General features: G+C 43.7%; 1 long non-coding RNA gene across 1 annotated transcript; it reads left to right on the top strand.

The window, feature by feature from the left end:
- The first annotated feature begins 490 nt into the window (after positions 1–490).
- On the top strand, positions 491–25239 carry LOC119851135. Its single transcript, XR_005291151.1, has 3 exons — positions 491–628; positions 19048–19190; positions 24256–25239. It is a non-coding gene; the product is annotated as an uncharacterized LOC119851135 (long non-coding RNA).
- Positions 25240–26390: the final 1151 nt, after the last annotated feature.

Here is a 26390-nt window from a genome sequence, read left to right as displayed (position 1 = left end):
CTCCCCTGGCGAGGCCAGACACCACCCACACCCCTTCTCTGCTACCTGGTTGCTGGCTGGCTGCTGGACTCCCCACCCTTGGATGCTGCTACTGCTCCAACTGCAGCCCCTTGGGGGTGGGCCTGCTGGCCTGCTCCCCAGAGGGCGAGAGTGAGGGACCCCAGCTGTTGCTGCTGTGGACACCACCACCACCACCTGAGAGGGTACTTTCTGCCTGCCTGGACCACCACCTGGAGTTCCTGGAACTGCTGCTGCTACAGAGTCTGCTGCCTGGAGCTGCTGAAGCCCCAAAGAGGAGAAGGGGACCATCTACCAGTGGGGGAGCACCTAGAGACTTTACAGACCACCGTGGAGGGGGCCTTAAGACTGAGTAACTTTCAAACTGTGCTCTTGTGGTTATAGGGACACGGGGTGTGGTGTGGAGCTGCCCCCCAATCCATCTGTGTGTCCCCCCCAACCCCCACCACTATTACCACCACTGCTGCCCCCTCCACCACCCCCACTGGCTGTATACCATCTGCCTCGGCTCCTGCCTCTGGACTCAGCTGCTTGCTTGGCCTGCCGTGCCCTGATTCCACCCGAGGGCCAGAAGCAGTAACCAGCCCAAATTGACTTTGTCCAAGCGCACGTGAGTGCACATGCCTCCCCCCCTGGACTGCCTACCTCACAGCTTTGCCCTTGCAACCTGCCCCATTTGCCCTTTGCAGCTTTTGCCCCCCCTTATGCCCCAGCCCCCTGTTACTAGCTTCAGTTTGTTTGCCTGCCCCGCCCATTTCCTTCTGAAGCCTCTGTTTGTTTGCCCTGCCCCAGCCTCTGAAGCTAGCCCCTTGGTTTCCCTATCCCAACTCCAGCCTGCTTAGCCCCTTGCTCTGTGTGCCCATGCCCCCTCCCATGCACTTGTGCAACTCCCCATTTTAGTTTCAACCCTCTTCACTGCACCCCCAATGTTGTTGTATCTCCCCCTCCCCTAGTGCAGCTAGAGGAGCCGGAATTCCACCCTGTGTCAGCGGCTGACCCTAACCCCTGACTGCCCCCATGTCCAGCCCACCCCTTTTGGCGCCCTCCTCCCCTGCCTGCAGCCTAGCGGGGAGGAGTGGTCAACCTGCTTCCCCTTTCCCCTCCTCCTTCTGGTGTCTCCCCTTCCCTCCCTGCTCACGATGGCGGGGGACAAGACGGGTGGAGCCCCTCCGTCACCCCCCCGCCTCTACCTCTGCTGCCGCTGCCAAATCATCTGCCACCACCCCCGCTGGGGCGCCAGCAGCGACGGGCACCAGGGTGACCTCCGCTGCTGCCACGTCCTTCCCCCCCTCAGATTCTGGGGGACCCCCCCCCGCAGCCAGCGGGAAGGGCCGGGTAAGAAGAAGGGGAAGGGCCCCACTAAAAAGACCAGGCCCTCCATGGCAGGGGCTGCCCCCAATGCCCCGGCCCCACGACCAGCTGGGGCATCCCTCCCCGCTGTTCCCTCCACCAGCTCTGAAGTGGTGTGTCTGCTGAAGTTGCTTTCTGTGGCTGCTGTAGTCTCTTTTCTGATGCTGGTCTGCATGCATCCACATATGCCTTTATGTCACTTTTGAGTTCCAGGGTAGTTGAGTGCGATACTGGGCTCCATGACAGAGTGTCTGTTACTACCAGATTTCTCCCCAGGAACATATTTAGCAATTGGGTTAAATTGCATTAACCCTTTATCAATAGACTTTGACACCCTTGGCAATAGATTAACAATGTATGTGGATACCTTCCACCGAAACAGATGTGACACTATGGTTATGTCTAGACTGGAGCTGGGGATGTGAATCCAAGCTTGCGTAGATATATCCAGACTCGCTCTGCTTAAGCTAAAAGTGGCATGTAGCTGGGGTAGCATAGGTGATGGCTCAGGCTAGTCACTCCATGCAAGTACCTGCCTGGACCCCCGCGTATGTACTTGGAAAGCTAGCCCGAGAGGCTGCCTATGATAGCCTGGCCACCCTGCTCTTTTTAGCATGCAAATTTTGAGCAGAGAGTGCATGGGTACATCTACGCAAGCTGGGAATCACACCCCAACTCCCAGTGTACAGGTAACTGATGCAAAGCTGATAAAACTAAATTTTTTTTATTAGTTATTGTGGGTTTCAACTTCTAAGTGTCTCTCCCCTTTGGTTCTTGTGTATGATTCAGAATAAGTGTCTGTTGGAATTTCCTAGCAGACATCAACTAGGAATCAAAATGCAGCTTATTTTTTGCTCTAATTCCTGCTTTTGGCCTGTTATAGCCCATTCTCCATAAACCACTTCACCATCTAGTGTGATTTTAAAGGGTAGATGTGCAAAAGTAGTGAAAAACTTTCATTAAAATTAGTGCATATTTTTCAGCTGTTTGTTTTGCATGAGCATGCACCTCTGAAATTTGTATGCAAATTTGGCCTCTGTGTGGGCTGGGGTCTGCACTGGGGGAGGGGAGGGGTGGAGAGTTGTCTGGCGACTGGGAGGTGTCAGTAGCCACCACACTGGTGGGATGCAAAAATCTCCCCTTTTGGCACCATCAGATTTTATCTGAGTATTTTCTGGGACTGTTATTTAAACCAACAAAAAAAGGATAAATATAACCTGGGTTTGTACCATTTTTCTGGGTGCTGCTCCTCTCTCCTCCCAGGACTTCTGAGAGGTAGCCCTGGATAGTGTGGCTTAAATGCAGATGCACTGCTATAAGGATGCGTGCGTGTGGGAGAGGATGGCAAGGGGCCAGAGGCATTTCAGAGGCACAGTGCTTGTGTGTACTGTCTCCTGGCCTCCCTGTGATTATCTGGGCATCAGCCAGGTTTGGGGGAAAAGTGTGACTTCATGCTAGAGCAAACTCTGCTCCCTGATGTGATCATGTAGAGTATATCCTCATGCAGATTGCCTCCCTTTCAGATGCATCCCGTAGGATTTGCTGCAGGAGAGAATGGTCTGGACCAGTAACAGTAGGATGGTGCAATAAAATTCTGGCACAATAAGTGATACTAACCATAAAACATGGGCCAATAAGGGAAGCAGCAGTCATGGAGAAGTATCCTGATAAATATTGCAAACATAGTGGAAACTCATGCTGGTTTATAATAGCCAGCTTATTGCTGTTCTCTCTGACACCAGAAAAAATGAGTCTTAAAATTATCTCTAAAGCTGCAGAAAACCATTTAGTCATGGATGCCAGGTTTGCCTAATTTTTGGTGATGCCCAGAGCGGGTCCGAGCAGAGCCGTCGCATCCATAGGACGGAGCAGGGCAACCCCCCGGACCCCATGTTTTATGGGGGCCCATGCTTCAGTGAGATGCGGGGTCCATGGTGGCCTGGAGGGTAAGCGGGGGGCCTGGTACAGGCATCAGTGAGCAACCCAGCCCCAGCCTGCCCCGCTCTGCTCCACCCCGCTGGCTCCTGGCGTTGCTTGGGGGAGGTGGTGGAAGCCTGAAAGAGGTGGGGCGGGGGTGAAGACGGGGGAAGGTGTGGAATGGAGCCAGGGTGGGGACGGAGCAGGGGCAGGAAGAGGTGGGGTGGAGGCTTGGGGGAAGCGATGGAGTGGAGGCGGGTCAGGGTGGGAAGGGGCAGAGTGGGGCGGGCTGGGGCCTGGTTGCTTGCTGCTGGCAGCAGCAAGGCCCCCCACTAACTCCCCAGGCCACCCTGGACCCCGTGTCCCCCTGAAGCATGGGGCCTCCCGAAGCACAGGGCCTGGGGCAGTTGCCCCGGTCCATCCTATGGACAGGAGAGCTCTGAAAATATAAGCCCAAACATTGGTGGAGCTGGGCCCGCGTTCCTGAATATTGGTGGAGCACGGGCACCACTGGCCCATATAGCTTGCCATCTATGCGTTTACTGTTAAATTGCTTCTCCAGTGACAATTAACACAAGCTTCTTACATCAAGTACACTTTATAATGGTTGTATTTATTCAGTGCTCTTAATTTAATCTCAAATGGTAAATACACACACACACACACACACACACACACACATTTTCATATGTGTATTCATATGAGAATATGAAACCCTAAAGTAATTAGTGTTCAAGAAACATAGTTAAAACTAAGCTTAGATTATAAAATTCCAGGCTCTAAAGTTATCAGGGAAAATAGAATGATATGATTAAGACACCGTGCATGCTTCTTTATTAGAGACAGAGGGCTTGATTCTCCATTTCACGTACAAAGTGTATGCAAAATGCTCCCCTTCTGATCTGATAGCATTTTATACCTACTTGGCATTGTTGTAACTGACTGCATAAGGTGCAAGGCAATAGTCAATCAGGTCAAAATGTGTTATAAGGAGCTTCAACTTGCAAGTGAATACAGCCTGGTGTAACTGATTTTGGAATTAAACTATTCCTGGTAAATCTGAATACAGTGCAGTGTTACCTCTGTCTGTGCTTACAATCAGAAAAACAGTGGGAAGTCATAAATGATTTCACAGCTATTTTGTCGTAAGTGTAGAGTTTAATGATTTTAGTCCAATCTGTGATTGCTGAAAATTAGACCATAATGATAAATGTTTGGAGGATCTGATTAATTACTTCAATTTAGTGATACCTACGCTGAGCATATCAGGAATGAATTTAATTAATGTCCATTTATATCTTATTGATGTAGAATTGTATTAAGCAGACCTAGCTCACAAGTGACACTGGAGAGTCTTATGAAAAGATCCACTAGCAATTGATCATTTCCCTAAAGGATTTTTTCTGCATATGTTAGCAGTAATTGATAAAAAAGTAAAGGTGAAATTTTAAGTAACTGAAGTGGAAGTTATTCAAATATGACTAAAAGTTTCATCAGCATGAAGCTAATTGTTAATCCTATAGAAATCTTCACTAAACATATTATAGTATCTAGAGCCCATTCTCAGAGTGTGCTCAGAAATGGGACACTGATAAGATACCCATCCCATTAGCATCACTTTCTTTAAAGTAATGCAAAGTTTCCCAATAGTTGGCTATAAATAAGTATGATTTTATTGTATACTATTGAGTAGCTGATGTAGCAATGACCACATAGAACAAACTCCAAAAAGCACGTGACAATTTTAAATTCTTGAGTGAAAAGAGGAAAAACAGTAGATTCAGTTAGAATTCCGTTTGTTGTTGTAACGGATGTATCTGGCCTTTGAGGTCCCCTGGAGGAGGCCCTGTGGCCCTATTACACCCCACCCAGGAGAACAGCAGCAAAGGTGGGTCCTCCAGGCCTTCCTAGAGGGGCCTCATAAGAAACAGCCAATCAGAGTCCCGCAGACTCAGTTAAAAGGAGCTGTAGGGGCTTAATAGGGCAGTTCAAGGGTGGTGGCAGTTCATCTGAGTGACAAGGAAGGGTGCTTTGCTCTTGGCCGTAGGTACCTAAGAGAGAACTAGAAGTTGAGTTCTGGCTGCATTTTGCAAGGAGAGAGCAGACCTGGAAACGGTAGGTGAAAAGGGACCAGGTGAAAAGGAAGAAGCACAAGGAAAACAGTAACAGCTAATTGAAGGAGTTAAAGGAAGCAGCACATGGCTGCTATTTGTAGGGTTCCTGTGGTTGTTACATGGAGTAGTGGGTGGGCATGGCTACAGGGGAAGTGGCCTAAGCCCTGAGAAGGGGATACGACTCTTTACTAAAAGCCCAAGAAAGGGCCTGGAGTTTAAACAGGCCCAGAGATGGGCTGAAGACCCTGAAGATGGCCAACCATTTACTGAATTTTGCTACCCTGAAAGGGGACTGAATTTAAAAGATGACCTGGCTGGAGAGCTGGGGCAGCAACAGGTCAGGACTCTTTTTCCTTCTGTGAGAAAGCCCTGGGGTCAGAGCTCTATAACAGAGCAGGGATGGACTTAAAGCTAGCTCAGAAGGGGTTGAGACCTGAGCTTAGCGATGGGCTAAAGACACTAACAGGGCACAGTGATAGGCCCTGTTGGATCTTGATTACCCTGGAAGGGTTCATTCAGCAGTGTTGACTGTGTGACTTAGCTGGAGGGCTGAGCCACTGAAGACCCACCTGATGAAGTCAACAACCTATAAAAGTTCCCAGGAGAAAAAGAAAATTGCAGTACCACACCAGCCAACAGGAGGCACTCTCAGTCACAAAAGGTGAGTGCACTATCACAGTTGTAATGGTAGTCTATTGTGTGTTTAGATTATAGCTGGGGTGTATAATATACACATTAATATATGTAACTTTAAATCATGAAAAAAGTAACAGAATAGTTGTTTAATGTGAATGGGGCCAGGAGTTTTGGAAATATAACTGTTATCAATATATATGTAGTCAAAGAATATACATTAAATAGGGGTCCATTTTTGTTACCATGAAGTCAATGGCAAAACTTCCATTGAGTTGAATTGTGCAGGTTCAGAAAGGTCAAATTGTATGTCCTCTGCTCATGCTTGAGCACTTACTCATTCAAGTGGTCCCACTGAAGTCAATGGAATTACTTATGTAAGTCTTCACCAGCGTGAACGATGCATGATCTGGGTGATCACGTGTGTGTATAGCTGAACATTATACTAGCCTTAAATGGCTAGTTAATATTTACCCATGATGCAGTTATACGTAAGCAGATAAAATCCTACAGAATGTTATTGGGTCTCTGCTAGCAATCCAAATAAATAGACAAGAGAGATGCCCTAAAATCATACATTACAGTGAATAGTTTAAATTGACTGGAGCTGTTGATCTTGATTGGGCCTCTAGTCACACAGATATATTTGGAAATGTGCAGACAAAGTAGCAAAGAAAACATTAGAGAAGGATTCATGCTGATGCCCTAATTCCCACTACCTAGGAATGAAACCACATTTCTTGTCTAGTGTATATTAACACAAACAGCTCTTGCAAAAATATTAGTAGAGAAAAGAACCTACCATACAATGTCTCCAGTTGTAAATCAGAGATTTGGCATTAACAAATTCAGTAGGAAGCATCAAACTCAATGTAAGGCCCTGCAGGTCTAGAATCCAGGCCTATAGAGCCACCAGGCAGCTATCAGATGCATCCGATGAAGTGAGCTGTAGCTCACGAAAACTTATGCTCAAATAAATTTGTTAGTCTCTAAGGTGCCACAAATACTCCTTTTCTTTTCACCACGCAGCTAGTATCTCTAGGCTGCCACCCAGGGGCAGCTGCAGCAACTTGTGCTCCACTTCCCATGAGTTGCTTGGATACAGACCATGGGAAGTTCCACCTCAAGGGTCTGACAGACAACAGCTTAATGGCTCCTAATTGGCTCCCTACCCTATATAAACCTAAGGGGGTATTCCATAAAGTGTCCAGGCAACAGTGTGGATTTCCTGTAGCTGCCGTGACCGTATCTGCTCCTTGCTCCTGAATTCCTGGGTTTGACCTCAGCTTGATTTTGGACTTTGTCTCCTGACTTTGACTCTGACCCTTGTTATTGACCCTAGCCAGGAACCTGACTATGAACTCCACAGTTACTGCCAGACTGAGGTTTGCACCTGCTCTCACCCTTGACCCCAACTGCCCCGGTTGGGATCCTGACACTCAATTAGTTTAAAAATAATAATAAACAAAATTGTTTTGAGGGATGGCAATTCAGATGAAATTCAATTTAAAAACACAGATTGTTTCCTTATACTCAGAAATTTTGTTTCTGATGATTAGTCTTCATTGTAGTATGTCTTATTCAACCATCTTCTATCTTGCAGATAGCTGCTGAGTATACTGTTCACTACTGATTTCAGTGGGCCTATTTGTGGTAGTAGTAATCACTAGATTTGGTAGCCTTTGTCCAGGAATGACTTTAAAATGTAGTTAAAGCATACTCAGTGCCAGCAGTCAAAGCTCAGAGGGTACAGCTAAGATTAAATAAAGCTGGAAGCTTTGGTTTCAAATAATCAATTAAAAATGTCACTCTCAGGGCTTAGGTGACTTTTATTACCTAAAAATTCTGCTGAATTTCCTTCCTCCTAGTATGAGGGTGCATTTTCTTTTTCAAGGTTCATTTATGGCATCAATCTACCTGAATGTTGTTTTGATTTGTTGTTCACCTTTTTTTAAAGGTGACATTATGGATAATGAGATCCCAGTGAAGAGCTAGCAACTGTAAGAGTAGATGACATTCTCTAAAATAAGATCCAGTTGAGATATATCTACAGTATGTAGCCAGAACACTTTACAAAGATAAGACACTCAGCCTTCCTATAAGAAGTGATCTCCAGCATGCCAAGAGAACAAGTAGTAACCTAGTTCTCGGCCTTTCTACAAGATGTGATATCTTACAAGAGACAACACTCGGAGACAAAAGGAATATTCTACAGTTAAGATACTAGTGTGAGCTACATCTTTGCAATGTGCATTATAATAACACTTGAGACTAACAGCTATTCAATAAACATAGTATTGCACACGATAGGGATTATCAAAGGAATATATGTCTATATATGTTTTTGTATGGTAAAGAATCAAAATTGTATTAGCTGGGATGTGATAAATAGCACTATGTAATATGCTAATAGGAGGATATAAATGTATATACATCTAAAGATATTGCTGGCCATGGTATAGTCTTGGATGAAGATCTAACTTTTTTTCTGTAGACTCTGCAGTTAAGATGTTAGGGACACTTTTTTTAACATGACAGTGGTAATCGGTACCTCTGCTTGAATGCTACTGAAACTACCTGTACTGCAACCACTACCTGTACTAGATAGAAATCATCAGATGAGAGGACTGTTGACAAAACACTTACTCTAATTCATATTGGACAAAACTGTTTACAAAAAAGTCTGATGCTATGGTGATAAGCCTCAAGTAAGACATCAATGATATCCACAAAGGATCGGAATAGTAATTCTATGTGATGTCAAAGAAAAATATACCTAGCCCTCAAATATTAGGATATGAGATCTCTAGCTCACAAAAGATGGGAATTTTGCCCCTTTCATGTACAGATGACCTGCGTTCTGAGTGCTATGTCATCGCTGAGCTCCTCATTTGGGTTTACACTGGTTGCTGGCCCTTTAAATCTGAGACAGCTCCCTGTAGTATTAGGCTAGTAAAATTTGCCTTCTGATTACTACAGGCTTGCGATTTGTTCATTTCTCCTAGCTAGTAAGTATCTGGCTCCTTTCTCTTTTCACACCTGAGGTGGCACATCCTCAGCGATGTCAAACAAGTCCAAATGATAAAAGGCTCACTGAAATCTTAGAATTTTACCTTTATTGGAATGAGAACAAAAAGGAATAGCATAGAATGCTGTTAGAACAGGAAATAATTAATATAAGCTCTTCCCTTGACTTAAGCCCATGGATATTCACAGCAGAGTGTTGAATTCCTCTGACAAAATGTGAATGTGAAATAAGGTTAGAAAAAAGGCTAGAAATAATTATAGTCTTTTCACTGGAGATGAATCCTTAGACTTCCTGTCCAGAAAGCTATGGAATCAGGGAGGATAGATTAGCTAACATTAATACAATGCATGCAGTTATTTCAAGAAAGTGTTTATCACATCAGATTTCATTAGGCCCAAGCCTGAAAAAACTGCAGGCATTTCCTATCTTATTTATGTTTTCTTCAGTTTTGTCAAGAAAACAAGTGAAATGATACTGAAAGTCCACAAAGGGGCTTGGGCAACGCAATACTGAGCGTCACAATGAGTGCCTTTTAGACACCTAGGAAGTCACAGGAACAACAATACTACTCACAAAGCCTGAGTTAGGTGCCTAGGTTCCTATACAATGAATGTGGAGAGATAGGTGCCTTAGAATGTGATTTTTTTTTTTTTTTTAAAGCCAGCATGTTAGGCAGGGAGCCACCTAATCTATCTAGTTGGAGATGATGGTGAGACGGGTGTGTCATAAGTCCCACTCCTCTCATGGAGCTAGGAACTTAATTCCAGGCTGCCTGGAGACACCTACCTCTGCTTGCAATCCACAACCAGGAACCCTTGCCTGGGGTCAGGCAGCTTATGTACCTACGTTTTTGAGAATGAGTTAGGTACCTGCCTCATTCCACACACAATGGCTAGAGGAGAAGATGCCCACTTTAACTTTTAGCCTAGCAGATCAGGAGTTGCAGAGGAGTGCTTGTCCTCTCAAGGTTTGTGGGTCACCCTGGGGCTTAGGTGGAAGACAGGTGCCTACAGCAGTGGTTCTCAACTTGTGGTCTGTGGACCCTTGTGGGTCTGCAAACTATGTCTAAGATTTCCAAAGGGGTCTGCACCTCCATTTGAAATTTTTTAGGGATCTGCAAATGAGAGGTTGAGAACCACTGGCCTAGAGCGATGCAGCATTGCGCCTATCCAGAGGCAGACATTTAGGCAACTCGGGGAATTTTTACCCTGAAAATTTAGGCATTACGTGAGTGAGTTTAGGCACTTGTGGGATTAGGTCAGCTGAGTTGGAGTTTTGTGGATCTGGGCCTAAATTCGTTTCACATTTCCACAGTCGAGGTATTGCAGGTATTTACATAAGTATATTTGTGTATCTTAAATAATACATGAGGTTTAATTAGCAAATTAGGTAAAGATTTTAATGTTTAATAGAGCTGGATGACTTGCCTGATATTTCATAATACCAGAAGAAATGCAGTAGCTTGTAGCATCATACATTCTACCCAAAATAATACAGGATCTAGGTTTGCCAGACTGGTCAATGAATTCTCACTAGACAAACATTCTTGGGGACATGTAACCTGAAATACACAAGCTGGTGTATGTTATACTTCTAAGTGTAAGATGGACCAGGCTGAGAGATTTTGAGTCCACTGTTGGTGGAACTTGTTAATGTTTCTCAAAGCAAATTCAGGGTGTCCTGTGATCAAAACAGGAGGGGAAGTTCAAAGCTTGTGTGTGTCTATCTCTCCAACAGAAATTGATCCAATAAAAGATATTACCTGATCCACCTCTAATATCCTGGAACTGACATATTACAACAATATGGCTTTCTACTAAAGACCATTAAGCATCATGGCATACAGAAAAGCAAGAACATGAATGAAGAGGCCAAGGGGATGAGGGGCCTTATGCCACTATTATGCTGTCCCATTTTGGGGCCACTTTAAAACCCTGGGGCAGATTAGAACAGCCCCAGAGTTGCTCTAATGTGTGTCTGATTGCCTGTTGTTGCATGGGATTGTTGCAGCGTCTGGGAAAAATGGCATTCAAGCCATGCCTCCATTCCCCAGGATTTCCCCTGTTACATCCCCTCTGTTGGGAAGGGCTCCCTGTGGGGTGATGGAGCCGTATGGCAGCTCTGGGGGGAATTACCCATGTGCTCCGCTGCTGAGTGTATGGCCTCTTTAGCTCAGTGGAGCCAGTCTAATGGAGTTTAGTTGTAGATGCACAAAATCTTATCAAAACGCTCTTCATCAAGAGTATTGAATATACTGAGGCTGAGGGAGTCTTGTTATCCCTATTCTCTGGCACTCTAAGAACTAAGAGTTACTGTGCATTTAATCAGCATTGTGCAACAGTGCCCTCCTGTGCTAGAATGAAGGTGCCTTCGTGCCTTTCATCAGATCCACATTTATTCCCAATAAAGCTTTAGGGACAAAGAAGCAAAAATTTCTGTGGATTCTTTTTAATTTGGTCCCAGTGCTTAATTCTCTTGGAATGACATGTCATCTGAATGAGACGAGAAAAAAGATGAGTTAGAAAGAATAAGTGATTAGCTGGAAAAACTGCTTGGGACTGTCAATGGAAAATTGTCATTCATCTCTCAAGCTCCTTGTCTGGCAACTCCACCTTACATTACTCTCTCTCTCTCTAACTCCCTTGTTGCGGCATTTTAAAGGGTAATGTCATTGTGATTTTTTTTTTCCGAATGATCGCTCTTCATTTTTGCCATGAAGAGCGTTCACTTATGAAGTCCAATTCTATCCATTGTCAAGTGATTCCACTGATATCTTCCTCATTTGGAGTTTTGCTGGAAATATTTCACTGCCATTCATGTTACTACATCCTTTCATTCATGTTTTATTCAGTACTATGACACTACCTTTGTTTAGGGGTGGTTGTCATTCCTTATCAATTCAATATGGCATGATAGAATTTGGCCCTCAAGGGATATCATGTACAAGTTTTCTCTCATTGCAGTGGACAGCTGCTTTTCTTTCTATTTTCTGCCCTGTTAAGGTGCCATTTCTGTCAGTGACAGAGATACTTTTTTTGGGTCACTTTTGATTATCAGTTTGTAAGATCAGCACATGGAGCAGACTCATGTTGAGAAATTTAGCACTAAATGACATAAAGCTAAATTACAAAATCTGAACACTGCAGCCTGCTACCCCCCGAGAAAACTAAAATTAAATAAACTTTTATTATTCTGAATTATAGGACCAAGTGTGTCCAGATTTGTGAATTGAGAAGCAACCAGCTTATAAAACTGTGATACATTGGTGTTCTGATAAATATATCTTTTGTGTATGGACGGAGGGGAAGTGCAATGAGATCTCAATATAAAGAGTACCCCCACCCCCAAAAATGTTTTGCTGGAGTTTTATTTACAGAATTTTTGAGGGACACTCAACACCTATAATTGAAAGCCAGATTTTTTGAGAGAGCTCAGGGCACCGAAAGAAGTGGCCAGATTTTCAAAAAAATCTCAACGCACAGAGTGCCATTTGAAAACCTCATCCCAATTGTGGGTGCTGAGCACTTGAAAATCTGGCCCTGAATGTGAGCAAATTAAATGCACAAAACTATTCTGAAAAAACATTAGAGAGAAAATGCTCTCTGGCCAGAATTAAGAAAAACATAATCTATTATATCTGTATATTTTCAAAGGAGAGTAGGAATGTATATAAATAATAGCATCTGCAGTTACACTAGCACAGATAAAAAATTCTTAGGGCTATCATTCCTCTGAAGCCTCTGGTATTTGCAGTTCTCAGACAGGATGCTAGACTAAAGGCATGTCCTGGCATGAATATTCTTGTAATTCCTTTCTTTAAAAAAAGTCATGCAAGAATTTGTAATTTATCCAAGTTACTTGAAAGAACAAAACAGTTCCCTGCTAAGCACAGAGTACCTGTCGACTTGCTAACTCGTATCAAAATGAAGAGAAATAGCATTAGAGCTTTGCAAAATATTTGTGACAAAATTAGCCTTTTTGGAAATTAGTTTCATGCAAAATTGTTCACATCGGCAGATTTAGTCAGTCAACTTTTTTTTTTTCCTGACAAGTGGATGTTAGTGATGATTTCTTGGTACACTTTCAAATTTCCTATTGGATGTATTGAGGTTTCTCACATGATATTCAGCTGGGTCCCTGATTGGCTGAGCCTGTCCCATGTGCTTAGTAGTGTGAGCTGGAACCATGATGACCTGTTTTTTGTTTTGTTTTGGACCTTTGAGAGAAGGAGTGGAAACACCTGCAGAAAAGCATAATGGAAGGAGCAGGCCTGCTGCCCACCAAAAACACTAACTGAACTTAGCAGAATGCTGGTCTCCTACCAAGAGCAGAAAGCAGGTGGAGGAATGGGGTGCTTTCAGGGGAATGTACTACAACAATGCTTGGAAGAGAATTATGTGAGGATGGAGGGCTGTGGGTCCTGCTAGGCTCCCCTTTAGGTGTGGATAAGCATCCCAACTTTTAGATTCTTATTTAAACCAGATACCAAGTCTTGAGGGATAATCACATGAGTAGTTTTATATTTTTTTTCTGATACTTAGGCTGGTTTACTGTGTGCCTTTCAATGTGGTTTTGCAATGGTAGTGTGTTGAGGTTGATCTACCACGTGACTTTATATGTCATTTTGCAGTACAGAAGCTAGCTTGCTGTATGTTTTCATATGCAGAGATGAATGCTGAGGCTGGCTTACTATCTACTTTTAAGCTTTAGCTAAGGGGAGGATGGTTTCTTTCTGATATGTACCTTTGCAATGGGAATATACATGTTTAATTGACTGCTATTGTAATCTTGTAGCAGGACAAGAAGCATTTTGACAGTGAAAAGGGAGATTGAGAATCATAACTGAGCATCTCCGCTGCTTGTCTTCACCAGTACCTACATCCACAGCATCCTTATGCCTACTCCCCTTCACCTCCCTCCCTTCTTTCTGTCCTCCAGCACAAAAAAAATGTGAGAAGGTGTTCACATGCATGGGAATGTGGGGAAGAGATTTCCTATATTGATTCCCAACTGCTGCTCTTTCCGCTTTTGTCAGCCATGTTTGATTGCCTTTGAGTGACAAACTATAAAATTTTGTAAAACCTTGAATTGCAGATATGGGGTGACTATAGGGAGGTCTGGGGATCAAGAGAGATGATCCTTTGGGGAGTGCTCTGTCCTCTTTGACACTGTCCTGGTTGAAATTCATCTAGTGCAAGGGAGTAACCTTCTAAAATCAAAGTGAATTGGATGGTCCCCTTTCCTTACATGAGTGGAGGTAACTCAGATTGCAGGAAGTGTGTGTGTGTGTGTGGCCTCTTTGACATGTCTCCCCAAAGCTCCTAGAAAACCTCCCCATGTGTGTTCTGAGGAGACATCCTTCTGGAAGGTTTTGTGGTTGAGCCCAGGGTTGGGAGGGGATGTTCTGGGGCATTGTTCCCTGCTCAGCATGGAGATTTCCATGTCCAGCTCCAACTGGGAGTCTGCCAATTTCAGCCCAGTTTCTGGTAGAGCTGTGCTACCAGGCCAGCCAGCAAGCTATCCAGAGGGACAAGCTGGATAAATCCTGCCTCTGTGGATCTGGGGGTGCCCTGTCTGCAGATTTTCAGATTAGGGCAGGTCAGTCCACTTTATGCTCCCCACCAAACCACTGCCACTAGAAGGACAGTTCTTGAAAATGCCACGTGTTCAGCTTTGCAGTTTGTCATACCCACTAGCTCCCTTGCATAGGTTTCTAAATATACGGGGGGCATGATCTAGCTCCCTTTTATTAGCCAGTGTTTTTCTCGTATCTACAGCATACAGGTCATTAGACCTCCAACATTGTACTCTTTCTCTGCTGGTGAATGTATAAATTGGATGCCTCTTTGATATGCCACCTCTAGATGGCATTATGATACTATAAAGTGTTCAATAATAGGTTATGTATTTAATCAATTATTAAATTCTTATCATGGTATAATGTACTCAAAAGACTAATCTCTAGGCTCTTTATAGCTTCTGAGATGTTATCAATTCCTAGTGTGCAGTGAGTGGTCATTATGTTAATACCAGTGTACACATTTAAAAGGTATGAAAAAATTACTGGGCATGCACAGTAGCCACATTTTCAATATTAATAACGCCTCAATTATTTTTTAAATACTAAAATGGCATAGCCCATTCTGTATAAAGGCATCAGTCCATTTCATTTTTGTAGCAGTCATGTTTGAGTTTCAGGAATGCAAAATGAGGATATCCTAGCTAAACTCCTGTTTTCTTTAACCTCTCCATCGGCATTTTCATGCTTCTAAACTATGTGTTTTGAAGGAAAGTCAAATGTGAAAACATGCCCTACTGGTCTAACAGATTTGTAAATAACACATTAAAAGGCTCAGAGCCAATGTTTACCCTCTAGTAGGCACATGAAATTCTTATCAAGTTCAGTGGGAGCTTATAGATGTCTATTTTCCTGTATTCCTGAATTTGGCTCACCAGCCTGGAAGAAAATCCACATTACCATCTTCAGAGGAAAAGGATACATGACAAATCCTTAGCACTTTATATCAAATTATTATGTAGTCAATGCTATCCATGTGCTGTGCCCTGTATACAAGCAGAAGAGCATATAGGGTTGGATCCTCAGCTGGTATCAATTGTCACAGCTCCATTAAAGTCAGTGCAGCTATGACAGTTGACACTAGTTGAGAATCTGCCATCTGGTCTCTCCCTCAAAGAGCCTGCAACTGAAATCAGACTTGGATAGAGGACAAAGCAACTGACAATTCAAACTGAAAGTGAAGTTAATACCTGGGTGAAATCATTGATGAAAAGATTGATGGAAGAGTGAGATTTGGAGGAATAGGAGGTCACTTGCCATACAAGAGGTAGGCATTTCCAAAAATAAAGGATCACAAGGTGAACCCTATAACCCTAATAATTCCCTTTTGGCCATAATTGCCCAATGCAGCAGTTACTATATATCTGCCTTCAGCACTCAGAGGGTGTGCCTACATTTCAATGTAAGCCTGGGCTCAGGCTCAAGCTCAAGCCTAAACCTCCTTCCATCCACACACACACAAATTGTGCTAACCCAGGGCTCGGATCCAGGGTCCCAGGATCCAGCAGGGCTTCAGGGTCTGAGCCCAGGTCAAGTCTTCACCCAGGGTTCGAACACTATTGCTTTGCAATAGAGACATAGCCCTGCTTGATTCAAGTACTGGGAGTCCTCCACAAAGTATCCCATAATCCCATGAGCCAACTTCTTTTGTCCTCTCGATCCCAAGAATTTTGAATCTACTCTGTCAAAACAGAAGCAACCATCCTTGATTTACCACAGCAGCTCAGTGAGTCAGTGTTAACCCTTCCATTGTCTTCTCACTGTGGAGCTGCAAACACACCATCAGAGAGCTTTCTATGTTTTCAATGGAGACTGAACAGAACAAGTCTTTTGCAAAGTCTGTCGCTTCATGGTCATGGGTGCACAGGCTGATTTTGGTGACTCTATTATTTGCAACAATAGGAAAACTGTGGACTTCAGTAAAAGTACCAGGTATGATCACATATGCCAGCAGAGAGCAAAGAAGCTGGTGTCTCCGCAAATTTACCAGACCGGCAACCAATACAGGGAGCAGATTAAATGGCTCAAGAGTGAGTACCAGAAAACAAGGAACCAGAACCGCACCTTGGGCAATTCATCAGAATCTTGTCCGTTTTATGAGGAGTTTGACCAGATGCTGGACACTGCACCTAGCATGGAGCAAACCATGGTGCATGATGATCTGGTCAGTCAGAATGGTGCCCACGATTGAGCCAGGGTACTGATGGGAGCTAGTGGCAGGCCCTGAGTGGGGACAATGGAGGCACTCTGGGCTTTGGAGCAGCAGTAGCAGCACATTCTGGATCCATACTTGGGGCAGCTGAGGCACTCCCTGAGGAACAGACCAGTGAAAAGCCCTCAGCGGACAGAAGCTAAGCCCAGTAAGTTTCTGGTTCAATTTTAGTGTTTATTAATACAGTAATGAATCATAGAATCATAGAATATCAGGGTTGGAAGGGACCCCAGAAGGTCATCTAGTCCAACCCCCTGCTCAAAGCAGGACCAAGTCCCAGTTAAATCATCCCAGCCAGGGCTTTGTCAAGCCTGACCTTAAAAACCTCTAAGGAAGGAGATTCTACCACCTCCCTAGGTAACGCATTCCAGTGTTTCACCACCCTCTTAGTGAAAAAGTTTTTCCTAATATCCAATCTAAACCTCCCCCATTGCAACTTGAGACCATTACTCCTCGTTCTGTCATCTGCTACCATTGAGAACAGTCTAGAGCCATCCTCTTTGAAACCCCCTTTCAGGTAGTTGAAAGCAGCTATCAAATCCCCCCTCATTCTTCTCTTCTGCAGACTAAACAATCCCAGCTCCCTCAGCCTCTCCTCATAAGTCATGTGCTCTAGACCCCTAATCATTTTCGTTGCCCTTCGTTGTACTCTTTCCAATTTATCCACATCCTTCCTGTAGTGTGGGGCCCAAAACTGGACACAGTACTCCAGATGAGGCCTCACCAGTGTCGAATAGAGGGGAACGATCACGTCCCTCGATCTGCTCGCTATGCCCCTACTTATACATCCCAAAATGCCATTGGCCTTCTTGGCAACAAGGGCACACTGCTGACTCATATCCAGCTTCTCGTCCACTGTCACCCCTAGGTCCTTTTCCGCAGAACTGCTGCCGAGCCATTCGGTCCCTAGTCTGTAGCGGTGCATTGGATTCTTCCATCCTAAGTGCAGGACCCTGCACTTATCCTTATTGAACCTCATTAGATTTCTTTTGGCCCAATCCTCCAATTTGTCTAGGTCCTTCTGTATCCTATCCCTCCCCTCCAGCGTATCTACCACTCCTCCCAGTTTAGTATCATCCGCAAATTTGCTGAGAGGGATGGGAGGGATTTCCTCTCTATCAACCAATGCAGAAGTTATGAGAGGCCCTGGCTAGCAGCATGTGTCTGCTAATGATGGATTGTATGCCAGTGGGATGGCTTCCCCTGCCCACAACCACATGGAGTTCTAAATGGCTACCAGGACATGTACAAAACGTCTTTTTAAAGTGTGTTTTTACTGCAAAAGTACACATTTTTGCTAGGGCTATTCCGGTTTCTTAAAAATAACCTTACATTGTCATGCCTGTAAGCATGCCACTCTATAACCATTCTGCCATCTATCGAGACATCTGGAAACAGTGAACTCTGTATATGTTTGGGGAAATGTGTTCCATTCACAAATCTAGTCTATTGAATGTAGAGGTAGTCCATACAGTCCAAAATCATTTGTCCCAAATATAACTTCAGTTTTGAAATTTTGTCCAGCAATGTGCCAGGGATGGGGAGGAGGAAGGCTGTGGAGTTTTGCATATAGTCACAACAGGCTAAGCCACGTGGAAGCTAACACAGCATCCCGTTGATTCCTTCATGAATTCTGACCCTATACTGGGTGTTGATAGCTGTAAACTTTTCCTGAAGCAGGAACTTCACATAGGTAGGGTATATGTGGGGTAAGGGTGTATTTTCCAGGTCCACTTCAGTAGCTGACCAGCTCACACTATTCATAGATATGCTGTTCAATCACTACACATTTGAATACTTCATTTTATAAACCAGCAGCTTGGAATAACATCGCCCTTTGCCAGTCAGGCATCACAAGAACTATTACATCCTCCACAATGTGGAAGGCCTGAAATCCTAGAAAAAAGGTACCACAGCCACTGATGGCAGTCCACCCACACCCAGGTAGTCTTGCAATTTTCTAAAATCAGAAAAGCCGCTTTGCATTTTTAACTTGCCATTGTGTCTGCAACTCTTTTACTGGGATTAACCAGGCTATGTCCAGGGTGCTTCTGTGGTCGAAGCTTCCTTCTCACAATATACTGAAGTTCAATTTGTTGTAGTATCATTTTATGGCTTTGAAATTTCACAAGGATTTTTTCTGGGCTCCTGCACTGAGCTATTTGACAATAACCCTCTGTGTCTTGTCCTGTTCCAGACCCCTCAACCTCTACTGGCTGCAGGACCTCTACAGCTCGCCTACACTGTAGTACAAGCCTGGGCCAATACTTCATGGACCATTCCAAGAGGAAGCATTTCTGTGGTGAAGTTATGGTTGAAGTTCTGGAGAGGGCCAACCAGGTCTGTTACCAAAGACAGAGGGACTTGTGGCTAGAGGAAAGGCATGGTGACAGGGAAGATGAAAGGCTCAGGCTGGCTGCACAGCTTGAGGACAGGGTTTCAGCATGGGAGCGGGTACTTGCTTTGCAGTTCCTGTAACAGGAATGGTGGCTAAGGGAAGAAGACAGAGCTCATTAGAAAGTGCTGTTTGAGTGGCTTATATCTATAGTGACCGCAAGAGTAGCGACTCCTGCTGCATCACCAACACCATGGCCTGCCCCTGGTGTGCTACCCTGTGATGCGATCCAGAAGCAGCTTGGAAGATTTCATGGCTGGTTGGCACATGCAGTTGGCCCCATGAGCAGCTGGGCAGGGCAATCTTGTCCATGCAGCCCTCCATATTGACCCCATCCCCTGTGGATGCTTCCACCTCCTTTCTACAGCACCACATGCATGGCAAATGGGGACAGAATGGAAAGTAGAAGAGATTGCTGGGGACATGCCATGGTGGGGGATTTCTGTCTTGTATGGGGTTTCACTGTTGTTCATGCAATTCATTTAAATTGGATTTTTTTCTGCGAAGTCCTGTTACTGGTTTTTTTTTTGTTTTGATGTGGTAATGGCAGGAGACCAGCCTGATGATGTGTGAATGTTGTGCTTTTTATAATACATGTTTTTAATTAATCAAGAAAATTTATTTCTCACTACTTCACACCATATGACGTGTATTCAAAATAAGAACGGTAAACACATGATCAGGGACAATTAAGAATTAGTATGCAAAGACTATCCTCATATATATGTATAGCAATTCATACTTCAATTACTTCCTTACATTGAATCATACGATGGGAAGGGGCTGAGAGGTTGTCTAATCTGATCCCCTGCACTCATGGCAGGACTAAGTATTATCTAGATCACCCCTGACAGGTGTTTGTCTAAGCTGCTCTTAAAAATCTCCAATGCTGGAGATTCCACAATCTCCCTAGGCAATTTATTGCAGTGCTTAACTACCCTGACAGGAAGTTTTTCCTAGTGTCCAACCTAAACCTCCCTTGCTGAAATTTAAGACCATTGCTTCTTATCCTGTCCTCGGGTTAAGAAAAACAATTTTTCTCCCTCCTCTTTGTAACAACCTTTTATGTACTTGAAAACTTATCATAAGGTCTCCATCAGCCTTCTCTTTTCCAGACTAAACATACCCAATTTTTTCAATCTTCCCTCATAGGTCATGTTTTCTAGACCTCTAATAATTTTTGTTGCTCTTCTCTGGATTCTCTCCAATTGGTCCACATCCTTCCTGAAATGTGGTGCCCAGAACTGGACAAAATACTCCAGCTGAGGCCTAATCAGCCTGGAGTAAAGCAGAAGAATTACTTCTTGTGTCTTGCTTACAACACTCCTGTTAATACATCCCAGAATGATGTTCCTTTTTTTTTTTTTGGCGACAGTGTTACTGACTAATATTTAGCTTGTTGTCCCCTCTGACCCCCATTCCTTTCTGAAGTACTCCTTCCTAGTGAGTCCTTTCCCATTTTTTATGTGTGCAACTGATTGTTCCTTCCTAAGTGGAGTACTTTGCATTTGTCCTTATTGAATTTCATCCTGTTTACTTCAGCACATTTCTTCAATTTGTCCAGATCATTTTGAATTTTAATCCTAGCCTGCAAAGCACTTGCAATCCCTCCCAGCTTGGTATCGTCTGCAAACTTTAGAAGTGTACTCTTTCTATGCCATTATCTAAATCACTGATGAAGATATTGAACAGAACCAGACCTAGAACTGATCCCTGCTGGAGCCCACTTGTTATATCCTTCCAGCATGACTATGAGCCACTGATAACTGCTCTCTGTGAATGGTTTTGCAACCAGTTTTGCACCCACTTTATAGTAGCTCCATCTAGGTTGCATTTCCTTAGTTTGTTTGAGAAGGTCATGCAAAACAGTATAAAAAGCTTTTCTAAAGTCAAGATATACCTCCTCTACCGCTTCCCCAACCCCATCCCATCCACAAGGCTTGTTAACCCATTAAAGAAAGCTGTCAGGTTGGTTTGACACAATTTGTTCTTGACAAATCCATGCTGACTGTTACCTATCACCTTATTATCTTCTAGATGTTTGCAAATTGATTGCTTAATTATTTGCTCCAGTATCTTTCCGGGTACAGAAGTTAGCTGACTGGTCTTGAATTCCGCGGGTTGTCCTTATTTCTCTCTTTATAGATTGGCACTATATTTGCCTTTTTCCAGTCATCTGGAATCTCTCCAGTCTTCCATGACTTTTCAAAGATAATCGCTAATGGCTCAGATATCTCCTCAGTCAGCTCCTTGAGTATTCTAGGATGCATTTCATCAGGCCCTGGTGACTTGAAGACATCTAATTTGTCCAAATAATTTTTAACTTGTTCTTTCCCTATTTCAGCCTCTTCTGATCCTACCTCATTTTCACTGGCATTCAATTCATTAGCTGTTCAATCACCACCAACCTTCTTGGTGAAAACTGAAACAAAAAAGTCATTAAGAACCTCTGCCATTTCCACATTTTCTGTTGTTTTTCCCCACTCATTGAGTAACAGGCCTACCCTGTCCTTGGTCTTCCTCTGGCTTCTTATGAATTTGTAGAATGTTTCCTTGTTACTCTTTGTGTCTAGCTAGTTTGATCTTGTTTTGTGCCTTGGCCTTTCTAATTTTGTCTCTATATACTGGTGTGTGTTGTTTATATGCATCCTTTGTCATTTGATCTAGTTTCTACTTTTTGTAGGACTCATTTTTTTTTTATTTTTAGATCATTGAAGATCTCCTGGTGAAGCCTCTTGCCATACTTCCTATCTTTCCTACGCCGTGGGATAGTTTGCTCTTGTACCCTTAATAATGTTTCTTTGAAAAACTGCCAACTGTCTTCAATTAGTTTTTCCCCTTAGACTTGCTTCCCATGGGATCTTACCTACCAACTCCCTGAATTTGCTAAAGTCTGCCTTCTTGAAATCCATTGTCTTTATTGTGCTGTTCTCCCTCCTACCATTCCTTAGACTCATGAGCTCATCATTTTATTATCACTTTCACCCAAGCTGCCTTCCACTTTCAAATTCTCAACCAGTCCCTCCCTATTTCTTAAAATCAAATCTAAAACAGCCTCTCCCCAGTAGCTTTCTCCACCTTCTGAAATAAAAATAGTCTCCAATACATTCCAAGAACTTGTTGGATAATCTGTGCTCTGCTGTGTTATTTTTCCAAGCAAATGTCTGGATTGTTGAAGTCCCCCAAGTCCCACTAAGTCCTCTGCTTTGGATGATTTTGTTAGTTTTTTAAAAAAAGCCGCCTCCACCTCTTCTTCCTGGTTAAGTGCTCTGTAGTAGACCCCTACCATCACATCACCCTTCTTTTTTTACCCCTTTTATCCTTACCCAGAGACTTTCAACAATTTGTCTCCTATTTCCATCTCAACCTCAGTCCAATTGTATACATTTTTAACTATATAAGGCAACACCTCCTCCCTTTTTTCCCTGCCTGTCGTTCCTGAGCAAGTTGTACCCTTCTATACCAATGTTCCAGTCATGTGAATTATCCCACCAGGTCTCTGTGATGCCAACTATGTCATAGTTGTGTTTATTTACTAGCATTTTGAGTTCTTCCTTGACATTCCCCATACTTCTCGCATTAGTAAACAGACATCTAAGATACTGATTTGATTTCCCCCTCCAGTTCTGTCTTGTCCCTCCCTTTTCCCTGCTATAACAGACGATGTTCCTCCCCAAATTCTGGCCCTTCTCCCACGTCTCCATGTTTTTGACTTACCCGTGGGCTTTGGTCACCTGCCCCCTTGAACCTAGTTTAAAGCCCTCCTCATTAGGTTAGCCAGTCAGTATCCAAATATGCTCTTCCCACTTCCTTGATAGGTGGACCCCATCTCTGCTTAGAAGTCCTTTTTTAATCCATACTGTGAATAACCCTCCTCCCTGCATTTCAGGTCATCCGTAAGAACATTGCATGGCACTAACATTCCACACCACTCCCCAAGCAGACATCCCCTACAATCAATGATCCCCCACAAGTCATTCATAAAAGTACTATTTCCCCTTTTCCATTGGGCCATGCAAGTCCATAATGTGGGAGTACAAAGCATCCCTTGCTTCTGTTGCTGGGTGCATCCTGCTCCAGCTGTGGTAAGTACATGTTTTGGCTGAGTGTACCAATTCAGCCCCCCTTTACTGTCCTAGGTCCACTAAAGGGAAATAGCTGATCTCTGGCTTCACAAAGATTGTGAAGAGAATAGCAAGCCACAGTCATTCAGACAGCACTGATGACACTGGCATCCAAACAGGTCAATCTGCCAAAAGTACATTCAACAACCATTCTGTACCTGAGTGTAATTAAACTGTTTTTTGCCAGGACTCTGAAATCAGGGTACAGTTTTAAAAGCCAAGGCAAAAGGAGGTAGTTAGGGTCCCCCAGAATAATGGTGGGGACCTTAATTATCATAAATGCAATGTGATTTGGTGGGAATAGTGTCCCAGCCTGTCCCTTATGAACTCTTCTAGTGCAACCCCCATTGATGTTCATAAATCGCCTTCTGTACTCTAAGGGCCTGCATAACAATGGAGTATTACCCTTTGTGGTTTGTTCTCCTTGAGGAGGGCAACTATGGGCACAAGTCCCATCTATGGGCACTAGTCCCATCAATGGCCCCTTGCACTCTGGGGTAAACCACACACCTAATTGCCTCAGAAACCTCCGCAACCACTTGACCCACAGTTGACTTCCTAACACCAAACTGGTTTACAATGGACCTGTAGCTGTCTTGGATAGCCAGCTTCCACACGGCTATAGCAGCCCATTTCTGGACTGGCAGGGATGGCCTGGTGCGTGTCTTTATGCTGGAGGGTCAGGACAAGCTGCTCACAAAGCTCTAGAAATGTGGCTTACTTCATGCAAAAGTTCTGGATCCACTGATGGTCATCCCAGGTCTGCATGCCTGATTTCTCCAGTTTGCTTGTGGCCCAGCTCCGAAAGCACCGGTCTAAGTGGGGGGCATGAGAGGTTGTACCAAATGTATTGAGAAACATCAGCCAGTTCATCTGTTATGCCTAGGTGGTGGTACCTGTCTTACTCCATCATAAGCTGGGATGTGCCTTTGGTGGGTCAGAAAATGCTGCCGAAACATCTACTAGCATCTCATGGAAGCTCCGTCCATTTCCTGCCACAAGTGAAAGTGCAAGCAAGAGAAACTCTTCAAAAAGTGCCTCCTACATGTTGCTGTGCCAGTAGCTGGGAGCACACTGATCAAAATGACAGCTCAATAGAGTGCATTGACAGGCTGTTCAAACTTCCTGTAATGTGCTGGGTGGACAGGCAAGTTGTCCCACCGTGCAGCATAGTGAAAAAGCTAGAGTGGGCACATTTTGCTTGGGCTCTAGGGAATCTGGAATATGGTTGGTCTGACTCAGGTCTGCATGCTGCAGTGTGGATGCAAGAGCCCCAGGCTTGAGTCCAGGTTAGAAAATTCTTAACCTAGGGCTAACACTCAGTGTCGACACTCAATCCCTAGGTTCTCAAACCCAGGGTCAGCTGACTCAAGTCCCACTATGCTTGGGCTTACATTGCAGTATAGATGTTCCCAGTGTTGCAGCTGCTAGCTGAGATCCACTAGCTTGGACAGAATTAGATGTGGCAGCCCCCTTGGACCTTACATCTCAGCAGCTGCAATCATCTCACAGTGGGATGTTTTGAGCCTCACTGTGTGGTGCCCTTACTGAATCCTCAGCCATACTCCAGTTCCATCCACTAGTGATATATTTTATATTTTGCTTTCCCTATATCCCCTTGCAGTCCATGTTCAGAACTGCTACGCAGAGCTGCTGAGAGCAGTTGAATACCTGAACTGTTCCACCCCAGTGGCTGGTAAAATTTATATAATCCTGTGTGTATATAACAGTTAAAGTTTTTAAAGCACTTTGGGAGTCTTGAGCATGGAAGACACTATAGAAATGTAAGATATTACTGTAAAACATTTATTTAAGACATTAAAAGCCTACTACATGCCTTTGTTATATTATTAAAGGTCATTTGAAATAATTTTCATTTATGGTATTCAGGTGCAATATTTTCAAAAATCCCATAGTGGTGGTCTCTCTTTACTTTTATAATAAAACATCATCCAAAGCTCTAAAACCATGGGGAGAAAAGCGCCATATGAACTAGGCCCTCCAGTAAAGAATTTCAAAATTCAGTCTTTATAATAACACCTAAAAGTGTTGAATCATTCATAGTGTGTAATTAAAACATCCTGTTTTCTGCTTCTTCCAAGAATGTAAGAATTGCAAAACCACTCAGAACAATTACAATACATGCCATGCTGTTAATTGTGAATAACATTTAGTTTGAAATAATTTATTTCCTTCTCCAAAAGGGCTTATCTTGTTGTGTTATTTGTCAATCCTGTAAAATTCTGTGCAGTACCTCCCGTTATTGTTCATGTTTTGCAAAGATCCAACCCTACGAGAATTACTAAAGTCCATCTAATAAGACTGATGTAGGCAGGGTCTGAATCAGCTCTCCCCTGACATCTGGTGATAAACTGGGGTGAAAGACTTCAGGAGCAAACTGTATTTGCACAGGCATATGAACCCAGCAAACAGAGCTGCTTTGCCAAAGTGATCAGTTTTGGCTTCCAATGCACATTAGTACACTATACCCAGATGTACAGACACTCTTTTCTTAACCTGTGTATTATATAATTTTTTAACATTAGCTTTAATAATATTTTTTAATTTGAATGCTGGGATAATGAAATGTTTCAGAGTAGCAGCCGTGTTAGTATGTATTCGCAAAAAGAAAAGGAGGACTTGTGGCACCTCAGAGGCTAAAAAATGTATTTGAGCATAAGCTTTCGTGATGAAGTGAGCTGTAGCTCATGAAAGCTTATGCTCAAATAAACTTTTTAGTCTCTAAGGTGCCACAAGCACTCCTTTTCTTTTTGGGATAATGAAATCTTATCCTTATTGTAAGAGTAAAAGGCAGCAGAACTGTACCTAGCATGCCCTGACTGAGGATGTCAGCCTAACTTAAACCACACTTGTTAAGTAGGGGGTAGAAATGCCAAATCCTAGTGAAGATGGGTGGATGTTTGTTCATTCCTATCCTGGCTGTTTGGACTCTGCCTAAAGAATCCTAGATGCTGTTTGGCCCTCTCCACTCCAGTGCCTAAAGTCAGGGCTAATTGGACT

The sequence above is a fragment of the Dermochelys coriacea genome, chromosome 2 (assembly GCF_009764565.3).
Source record: "Dermochelys coriacea isolate rDerCor1 chromosome 2, rDerCor1.pri.v4, whole genome shotgun sequence".
Classification (NCBI taxonomy): Eukaryota; Metazoa; Chordata; order Testudines; family Dermochelyidae; genus Dermochelys; species Dermochelys coriacea.
The sequence above is the reverse complement of the archived record's forward strand: the minus strand, read 5'-3'. Positions and strand labels throughout refer to the sequence as shown.